This window comes from Neolamprologus brichardi, chromosome 1, assembly GCF_056152115.1.
Source record: "Neolamprologus brichardi isolate AB-2024 chromosome 1, ASM5615211v1, whole genome shotgun sequence".
Classification (NCBI taxonomy): Eukaryota; Metazoa; Chordata; class Actinopteri; order Cichliformes; family Cichlidae; genus Neolamprologus; species Neolamprologus brichardi.
The window spans coordinates 34,958,556-34,968,713 of record NC_142104.1 but is presented as its reverse complement, the minus strand read 5'-3'; the positions used below and the strand labels follow the sequence as shown (position 1 = coordinate 34,968,713).

Genomic DNA, 10,158 nt, shown 5'->3' with positions numbered 1-10,158 from the left:
CCTCAGACACACCTTGTCCGGACCTGCTGCCTTTCTGGGGCGAAGCTTCCTCAGTTGTCTCCTGACCTGATCCACTGTGACACTGGGAGATGATTGGAAGGAGGGGGGGGGAAGATGTCCTGCTGCTGAGAGAGGGATTGGAGGAGGGGGGTGTCATCATAGTGTCAGGAAGGGGGGGAAGCAAGGGAGGTAGGAGAGTGGGGAGAGGGCTCTGTAGTAAAGGTGAGGGTGAGGGTGAGGGTGGGGGGGTTGTGGGCTGGTCAAACCTGTTGAAGAAGTTGTTGAGTTCGTTTGCCTTCTCCACAGTCCCCCCCACTGTGCTGTTCTTGGTGTTGTGGCCTGTGATGGTTTTCACACCATTCCAGACCTCCCTCATATTGTTCCTCTCCAACTTCTGCTCCACCTTCCTCCTGTAGGTGTCCTTTGCTTCCCTCAGGCAGCGTTTCACCTCCCGCTGTGCTGCTCTCATCTCCTCCTTCACTTTGCTCCTGAAAGCCTTCTTCTTCATGTTGAGGACAGCTTTGACTTCCTGTGTTACCCACGGTTTGTTATTAGGGTAACACTGTACCGTCTTAGCAGGGGCGACCGTGTCCACACAAAAGTTGAGGTAGTCTGTAAGACAGTGTGTCGCCCCCTCTATGTCCTCACCATGTGGGCTCAGAAGCACGTCCCAGTCTGTGGTGTCATAACAGTCTCTCAGAGCATCCTCCTTTTCTGGGGTCCATCTCCTGATGGAGCGTGTTGTGACAGGCTGCCTTTGGACGAGGGGTGTGTATTGTGGCTGTAGGTAAACCAGGTTGTGGTCTGACTTCCCTAGTGGGGGGAGGGGGGTGGCTCTGTATGCATCTCTCACATTAGCATACAGTAGGTCAATTGTCCTGTTGCTCCTTGTGGGACAATTCACAAACTGGTGAAAAGCAGCCAGAGTAGAATCCAGTGTGGCATGATTAAAGTCTCCAGATATAATAATGAAAGCTTCGGGATGTTGTGTCTGGAGTCTTGCTGTGACTGTGTGTATTTTCTCACAGGCAGCTGTTGCGTCGGCCTTCGGAGGGATGTAAACACACACACAGATCACATGACTGAACTCCCGAGGTAGATAATATGGCCGCAAGCTAACAGCTAGCAGCTCCAGGTCCGGACGGCATACCGAAACTTTAACGGAGACGTGTCCGGGGTTGCAGTATCTGTTGTTAACGTAGACAATGAGTCCCCCACCTCTGCTTTTTCCGCTGGCCTGCGTGTCCCTATCGGCTCTCACGGATGTGAAACCGCATAGGTCTACGTTAGCCTGTGGCGTTAGCTCGGTTAGCCACGTCTCCGTGAAGATAAACAAACTGCACTCACGGTATAGTCGGTGGTTGTTCAGAGCACACAGTTCGTCCATTTTATTCGGTAGCGAGTTCACGTTGCCCATTATCACTGTCGGGATTGATGGTTTGAATCGCCTCCGGTGATCCGCTTTCCTCGCTCCAGCCTTGCAGCCTCTGTAGCTCCTCTTTATCTCAGCCGGGATGTTGTGTCGCATGCCGGTCTGTCCCTTTGTTCTTAGAGCCAGCAGCTGCGCTCTCGAGTAGATGAAGGAGCTGGTTCCAGAAGTTTTAAAAAGTGCATTATCCATCTTGTATTGCTATATCTAAGAGGTAGAAGTACAGTAACTAGAGGAAGGTGAAATAAAGTTTGAAAGCCTAGTCTAAAAAAAGTTAAAAGTTAAGAAAAAGTGCGATGTTGCAGAGCTACTTGGAAAGGCTGCCGTCACTCCAGCGCCATCTTGAACATTGAGACAAGTTGCTAAGTATTTACATAATTTTGGTTATTCGCTATGAACTCAAAGGAGAATATGAAAAAACAATAGCATTGAAGAGGGTTGCATTGACAATCCAACACAATGGGCAGCACATTGAACACATTGTGGTCAGAAACTTGTAAATAACTCATGAACAGAGATGGGCAGTAACGCATTACTTGTAACGCGTTACTGTAATCCGATTACTTTTTTCAAGTAACAAATAAAGTAAGGGATTACTATTGCAAAAACGGTAATTAGATTACCGTTACTTTTCCGTAGGAACGCTGCGTTACTGCGTTACTAAAACTGTGATTTTTTGCGAGACAGTGACATAAGCGAGTGCGACGTTCGTGACAACAGCTCTGTGCAGATAAACAATGGATCATATATCGAGTGCAGAGAGAGTATGAGCGTGCAGTGTTTAAAGCGTGGAAGTACTGACCTTACTTTGAGTTTGATTCCATAAAAAGTGACAAAAACATTAGTGTCCGTTGTGCGTGGGAAGAAAACTTATTTTTACAGCGAAAAAAACCCCTAAACTTCCGAGTAGCTACGACGTAATGGGAAACTCCCAGAGAAACTCGTGGATTCTTCCACCGCTGCGCCACACCTGCACCAGGGTAAACCTCCGCCTACCCCACCCCTGCTTTACAGGTGAAAATAGAGCAACAGGACCGCTAGTCTTTGACTTTGTTTATTTTCTGCTGTGTTTTACTTGCATCTATTTGAAAGACTGAGTGTAAACACAAAATATTTTATTTTATGTGCTGGAATGTGCAGAAAATAGGTTTAAATGTTAAACTAATTTCTTCCAGTCAGAGAATGTTGCAGATAATTAAATGTTTGCTTGATGCATAAAGTTAAAAGATTAAAACTAATAAAACAAGTTTTAAAAAGAGACTTTTCCATTTGATTACATTTTGTATGATGATTATGCAGAAAAAGTAGAATTGGGCTGAAAGATCTATCACTTTATCACCTATTCAGGTTGTAAATCGTGTTTTTAAAAAGTAACTAAGTAACTAAGTAATTAATTACTTTTGAAAATAAGTAATCAGTAAAGTAACGGGATTACTTTTTTGGGGAAGTAATCAGTAATTAGTTACTGATTACTTTTTTCAAGTAACTTGACCAACACTGCTCATGAAAGAATAAAGTTATGTTGAAACCAAGCACACCATTGTTTTTCTTGTGACATTACCAATAAGTTTGATGAGTCACATGGCCCTCTTCCTATTGAAAAAACAAAAGTTGTATCCAAGATGGCTGACTTCTAAATGGCCACCATGGTCACCACCCATCTTGAGGAGTTTTCCCCCTCACATATACTAATGTGCCACAAACAGGACTTTAATATCACCAACCATTCCCATTTTATTACGGTGTATCCATATAAATGGCCCACCCTGTATATCAAGTACTGGGACGGTTGTGTGACTTTTTTTCAGGTCCAGAACTCTAGATGTAATATTCCAGATATTTCAAGAATCTTCAATATTTGGAGTGGGAGTTGTAGCATAGCATTCAGGTCAAAGAGTTCTGATCATATGAAATTCACGTCCTAATTATCCTCCCAAAACATCAGGTTGATCGCCCATTGCTTGAAAACTGAGCTTGTGAATTCTGACTCAGGAGTTTCCATGGCAAATACTTTAAAGTGTGTAAAATCTAATTGCCAGATATCAGTAGACTAACGATTGCAGTCAACTGAATTCTGTTTGTTTACTTCTCCCAATTCAAGTGCATAAACCCAGCTGTGGTGGCCAAGTATGACAAATACATTTGGCAGCCGTTTCTGGCCATTTCAAAAACATAGCAATAACACTTAAATTAATAAATGAGGAATTAAAAACAGATATATGTGAAATACTTTGTGCTTTACATTTTTACTTCGAGTTGCGTTCATATCTGTAGTGGGTGTTTCCTACAGGCCAGGGGAGAAGCATCCACGACTCTTTATCTCTTTGTCAAATTGACAAGCAGTCCAGGGTGTACGCTGCCTCACGCCCTGTGGTAGCTGGGATAGGCTCCAGCTCCCCCGTGACCCCGATAAGGTTAAACAGAAGTTAGAGAAGCTCACTCCTGGGGGCAACAGCGATACTAAGGTGAGCTCTTCCAGATATCTGAACTCTTCTGGTGGTGAGCTGATTTATTTTGTTTTTGATGCTGTTAGTAAAAATACATTTTAGAGGTGGATCAAACATCTTGGTCTACTGAAGAGGATTGGGGCCACTGGGAAAAACAAAAGTGGGCAGGTCTTTCTTTTTTCTTTTTTCCAGAATCCTGACTTTAATCTCAGAATTCTGGAAAAGAAGAAAAACACAATCATAGAGATATGATTGTGTTTCAGAATATAGCTCCCACCTGATGGTTCATTGAAGATGATTTCCTCACAAAGAAATCCAAAGCTGATAGCAAGGAATTTCAGCAAACATTAAGCTTCTAAAACCATAAAAACAATACTTAATGTTATGTGGTGTAGGAAATTGCTGGGCTATTGCTAATTGTTCATACGTATTTAAATGATTTCAACTGTCAGCCGGCTGAACTGAGAGGACAGTGCTATTGTCACGATGGGTCTGTTGACCCAGCGTTTTGAGTTTTAGTTTATTTCGATGTTATGTTTAAGTTCTTTAGGGTAGCTAAGTTTATTTGTTTATTAGTTTCTCTTTGTTTTCTACCCCTGTATTTAAGTTTCCCTCTCCCTGTTTCATGCTGCATGTCTTATGTTGTCAAGTTTATATTGCCTTGTCTGCGTCTCATGTTTCCTGTTTTATTTTGAAGGTCTGTGTCCTATGTCTGTGTAGTCAGCTTTGCTTCCTTTGTCTTGTTATGTCAGACTAGTGTCAGCTGTTTCCCCATGTGTTTCCACTTCCCCCAATCACCCTTGTGTGTATTTAGTCTGTGTGTTTCTGTTCATTCTTGGTCAGGTCGTCTGTTGTTCTCCACGCCATGTTTCATGTCCAGGTTTTTTGTGTTGTTTGTTTAGTTCTCCCAGTTTAGGTTAATGTTAGTTTTATTTCAGTTTACCTTGCCCTTTGTTTGTACCTTTTTTACCAGCCTCATTAAACTATTTTTTGTTAATTCAAGTTTTGTTCCACGTTCTATTTTGTCGGCAATTTGTCACTCCATACAGTCTGCCTCTGCCAGACTGTGACAGCTATAGCGTAAAGTTTCAAAGGCACCAGCCGCATGATTTCGATTCTTACTCGGGCATAAAAGGATGATCCCATGGTCAGGTACATCAGAATGAAACTCCTGGCTGCTGAGTAATGTTGATCTCCAAACTAAGCTGCTATGTTAGGTGGCTTTCTTTTATCACTGTGATGTGAACGAGGTTGCTGACAAATGTGAAGTTAGAGGGAACATTTCCTTTTATACAGAAACCACAAAACTATTATTTTCTGCTCATCCTATTCTGAAAAGGCTTAGTGGGTATTACTCAGATTAGACAAGTATAAACCAGAATTTCATTACAGGATAACACACACACACATTTTTATTACACAGCACCTGAGTTCCCATGTTTTTGGCTTTAGCTCCAAACTGCTGTCTAAACACTGCAGCGTTCCTATTACACAGCAAAACAATTGAATCTTTGTTTTAGTGTAGTTTAGTTTTGTAAATGGTAAAGATGGAAATTCAGATGCAGGGGGAGCAGCAGCAAGACCCCAGCACAGAGTAGAGCAGGCACCACCTACAACACATTTGACATTAGATCAGAAACCGCACAAAAAAGGAGGATTTTGGGTGGAGCAATGCGACTGCAGCCTAACTAGTGTGCCCAATATGAGAATAGGTGTAGGTTTAGCAAAGTAGCACCTGAGCTATTGGCTGATGTCAACTGTGGAATTAGGGCTATTGATCACAAAAATGAATGTGTTGCACATCAATGTGTACTTTCTTCTTTATGTTGTGAAGAACGGACCCGACACACAGCAAATGTGACATTCAGCAGTATAACTGACACACAATACAAAACAATGCCTACACTACACACTAACTACAGCCTCCAAACACGCTAAACGTCACTAATGTTTCAAATATGAAAACTTGCTCTCTCTCTTTCTTTCGCTCGCTTGCTTTCCGTCGTGGGTGTCACTCCTAAAACTTCTCCTTCTCCTAAAACAACCAAGTACCACATGTTGCCATTTTTTTGATTGGCTGACATGGTAAACTTTAACACCAATAGGTAAGGGGTATTTTTCTTTTTCTTGTTTCACTCGCAAGCGGAGAGTGTTTGCTAGCGCTGTCCGTAGAAAACGCAGTTTTTACCGTTCTTCCCGCTTTAAACACCACTGTTCAGAAAAAAACATTGCATGTATTTTTTTATCATAACTCTGGTTTTCCGAGGCCCATCGACACAATTCAAAAACTGGTATGTAGTTTGAAGTCCGCACTTTCCACCCAAGATGAAACGGAGACTCTGAGTCGCTGCATCATGTAGCTGTGTCGTCTTAAATTGGTCATGTGATTTTGATGCCCCAGTGCGTCCATTGACCCCAGAGGGTTAAGGAGGTTAAGCTGGTATATCTGCATGGCTCCTCCCCTGTCTGACTGCACCACCTCATAGTCAATGTCGCCCACTCGCTGTGTGAACACGAAGGGCCACTTAGCCAGTAATTTTGAGCTAGAAGAAGGGAGTAATACAAGATCTTTGTCTCCCAGTGAAAATTGCCTGAGTCTGGCCCCTCTGTTTAATTTAATTTATTTATTTAGGACAGTGCATGTTAATGAACATAAATGTAAAAAAATTACATGAATGTAAACATACCAGATTATAGCAAAGGGCAAATTTCCATCTGTTGTTCTTAAACATAAAAAATAGACATAATAATTCATAAAAATTCATCATTCATTCATAATAAAATTATGAATTGTTATACAGGTGCTGCTGACGTTGCTGAGCCTGGAGCAAATTCTCACGTGACAACCGCCCCAAAGTGTGTAGCTTTGCTCTGGGCTTGGACCTTCCTCCCAGTTTTCTTTAATGAGGTCGAGCACACCCTGTGGCTTCCTGCCGTACAGTAATTCAAAGGAATAAAATCCTGTGGAGGTCTGGGGCACCTCCCACACTGCAAACATCATCCACGTGAATGAACTTCCGAATCATGGACTTCTTCACGTCTTATTCAGCCGCTCCACCAGCAGTCAGAGGGTTGTAGATGCTGGTCAAAACAGATTTAATGCCCAGTATTTCATACAGTTCCTTTAGTGTGTGAGACATGAACGACGCGCTCTGGTCAATCAGTATTTCTTTCGGAATACCAACTCAGGAGACAACCTGAAACAATCCCTGAGCCACACTCTTTGCAGAGATGGTGCACAGCGGCACTGCTGTGGTATTGCATAATCCAGCAGAACTACTACAAAGTGAAACGATGTGGGCTTCATAGATAATTGGCAAACCTTCTGGAGGAAACCTGGTCTTGTCAGGAGAGACAGCATCCATCCCACTTTGGATGGAGCAGTTCTCATTTCTACAAATATGGACAAATTTATTAAACCCCCCCAAAACATGACTATCCAGAGTTGGGACCAGGAAGCAGAGTTGCAGTCTTACACGCCTCTCTGCAGCTTCTCTCCTCCTGCTACCCCCCAAAAACCCATCTCCATAGAGACTGTGTCAGCTTCCAAATAGACAAAAAACAAACTATAAACCGGCAACAAACAACTTAAACATAAACAATCACAAAGAAAGAACAATACAGTATCCACATCTGAACCAAAGAGTAAAACAGTGAAATGTGGATTATTAAATATTAGGTCTCTCTCCTCCAAGTCTCTGTTAGTACATGACTTAATAATTGATCAACAAATTGATTTACTCTGCCTTACAGAAACCTGGTTGCAGCAGGATGATTATGTTAGTTTAAATGAATCAACACCCCCGAGTCATTCTAACTACCAGAAATCTCGAAGCACAGGCCGAGGGGGAGGTGTGGCAGCAATTTTTCACACCAGCCTATTAATCAACCAAAGACCAAGACAGACTTTTAATTCATTTGAAAGCCTGATGCTTAGCCTCGTCCACCCCAGCTGTGAAACTCAGAAACCAGTCTTACTTGTTATCATCTATCGTCCACCTGGGCCTTACACAGAGTTTCTGTCTGATTTCTCAGACTTTATATCTAATTTAGTTCTGAGCTCAGATAAAATAATTATTGTGGGTGATTTTAACATCCATGTAGATGCTAAAAATGACAGCCTCAACATGGCATTTAATCTGTTATTAGACTCAATTGGTTTCTCTCAAAATGTAAAAGAACCCACCCACCACTTTAATCACACTCTAGATCTTGTTTTAACATATGGCATAGAAACTGAACATTTAACAGTGTTTCCTGAAAACCCTCTCCTGTCTGATCATTTCCTGATAATTGAATTTTGTATTTACAGCATATGGCTCAATTATTTTCTTTACAATGGATCAAAATTTAAAGAGTAAACTGCTAAATCGGATAGTCTGACTACACTATACTACCACCATTTAATGCAGTGATCTGGCAGTGACTGAGAGAACTCTTTAGCCTTAAGAAGCCTGGTGAGTAATCAAGCAGATTGCCCACAGGTGGGTCATTACCAACTGCCTCCAGGTGTGCAGGTGAAAGACAGCTGTGTCCAAAACCTAGTCCGCATCCTTCGGAGGACCCGGCCTTCGTGTTCTACGTGGGCCGGGTCCTTCGAAGACCGAGATGGTCGGAAGTGCGAGGCTGTGAAATTGGACGGTCTAGCCTTCAGATCTGCGTCACCGCTGTGTCGGTGGAGTTGAATAAACTCAGCCGTCTGCTCCTTGCTATCTAAAATATAACAGGACACTGGAGTAAACTCTCGACCGTCTCGCACTTCTGTTTAATCAGTTTTCTGTTTAACGTTTATTCAGCTGTGTGAAAACCAAGGAGGAACCCATCAGGGGGATTAATAAAGTTTTATTTAATCTAATCTAATAACTTTAATCTCAGCCAAACCGATTTACTCACGAACAAATAAAACACTGAAAAAAGCCAAACAATAACATTTTTAAGTTATCTGAGTGGCTTACGTATCATGTTTAACCTGAGTAGACCGCAGGGGTCTGAAAACGATGAAGCCGGGGGTCCGCTGCTCTCGCCGGCTCGCACAACCATTGAACCCCCCGGTCAGCTATCGAGCTGGTGGGTAACAGAAAACTTTGGAGCACTTTTACAAATATGTGGTGTCTTGATAAACTGAGCAGATATTTGAGGTTTACACAGCTACATTCTCGCCTGAAAATATGTTGAAAGTTAATTTTGTGACCCAGAAAGAGTAATAAGAGTAATTTTAAAACTAAGTAGCGCCCGCCATTGTTGGAAACTGGAATTGGATGGGCCACGCTATGAATTCTGGGATATGTTGGGCCATGAAAGATACACCCGAACCATCCTTCAAATCTGGGGGAAAAGAGGATGTATTTGTCGGATTCGGAGAAGTCTACAAATTTGGCCAGCTTTCATCGCATCTCTGTGACGTAATCGGTCTACAAATGCGTCCTCAGGAGGATGCAGCCTACGTTTTGGGACACAGCTAGAGTGAGTGGAGAAAAGATAGGAATTATACGTTGGACCAGGAAGACCAGGAAACCATGACAGAGCTGATGCTTGTATTAATGATAATATCCAAGACCAAAGGATTTGACTTGTCTGGAATTTCCAGTAAAATAAAATCGAAGAAAAAATGAGTAAAATATGCAACTGAAGAAGAGCCTGTCTCTGCTGAAACAAAACCTTCATATTCTTTTCAAGCTTGAGATCACATGACAGTATATGAAGGGTGCAGCTCTCTCTGCAACCTTTTGTCACCTCTTGTTTTTGATCTGAGAACATATTAGACAGAAGATGGCCATGTTGTTGGTTTTCTCTTCATACATAATGCTTTGATCTTATTCTATGTTTCCCTTTTACAACACTATTGGTAAATGTGCCTTTTCTCCTCTGCAGGAGCCATAGCTTTGCAGCACCTGAATCCCACCTTCTGAACCTTAAAGGAGCGATGACAAGACTTACTGATGAGACGGTGATGAGACCGTGTTACTTCAGACCCTTCGGTCATCTCATCACTCTATGTTTCTCACACACCAAAAACGTGGTGTAGAGAAGCTGTAGACAACATGTTTATTATCTTTCAGTGTTGGGAAGTAACAAAGTTAAAGTACTTCCATACTGTACTTAAATACAATTTTCAGGTATCTGTACTTTACTTGAGTACTTTTCCCCCCTGACTACGTTTTAAACAAATATCTATACTTTCTACTCCTTACCTTTTTAAACCTGACTCGTTACTTTTGCTTTAACACATTTGGTTTGAGTTACTCTTTTGTCACTGTGAGGCTCCAAACTGATCTGAGCCTG

General features: G+C 42.1%; 1 pseudogene; it reads right to left on the bottom strand.

Moving 5' to 3' along the window:
* Positions 1-570: 570 nt before the first annotated feature.
* LOC148106461 (uncharacterized) lies at positions 571-4,983 on the bottom strand (annotated as a pseudogene).
* Between the last annotated feature and the right edge of the window lie 5,175 nt (positions 4,984-10,158).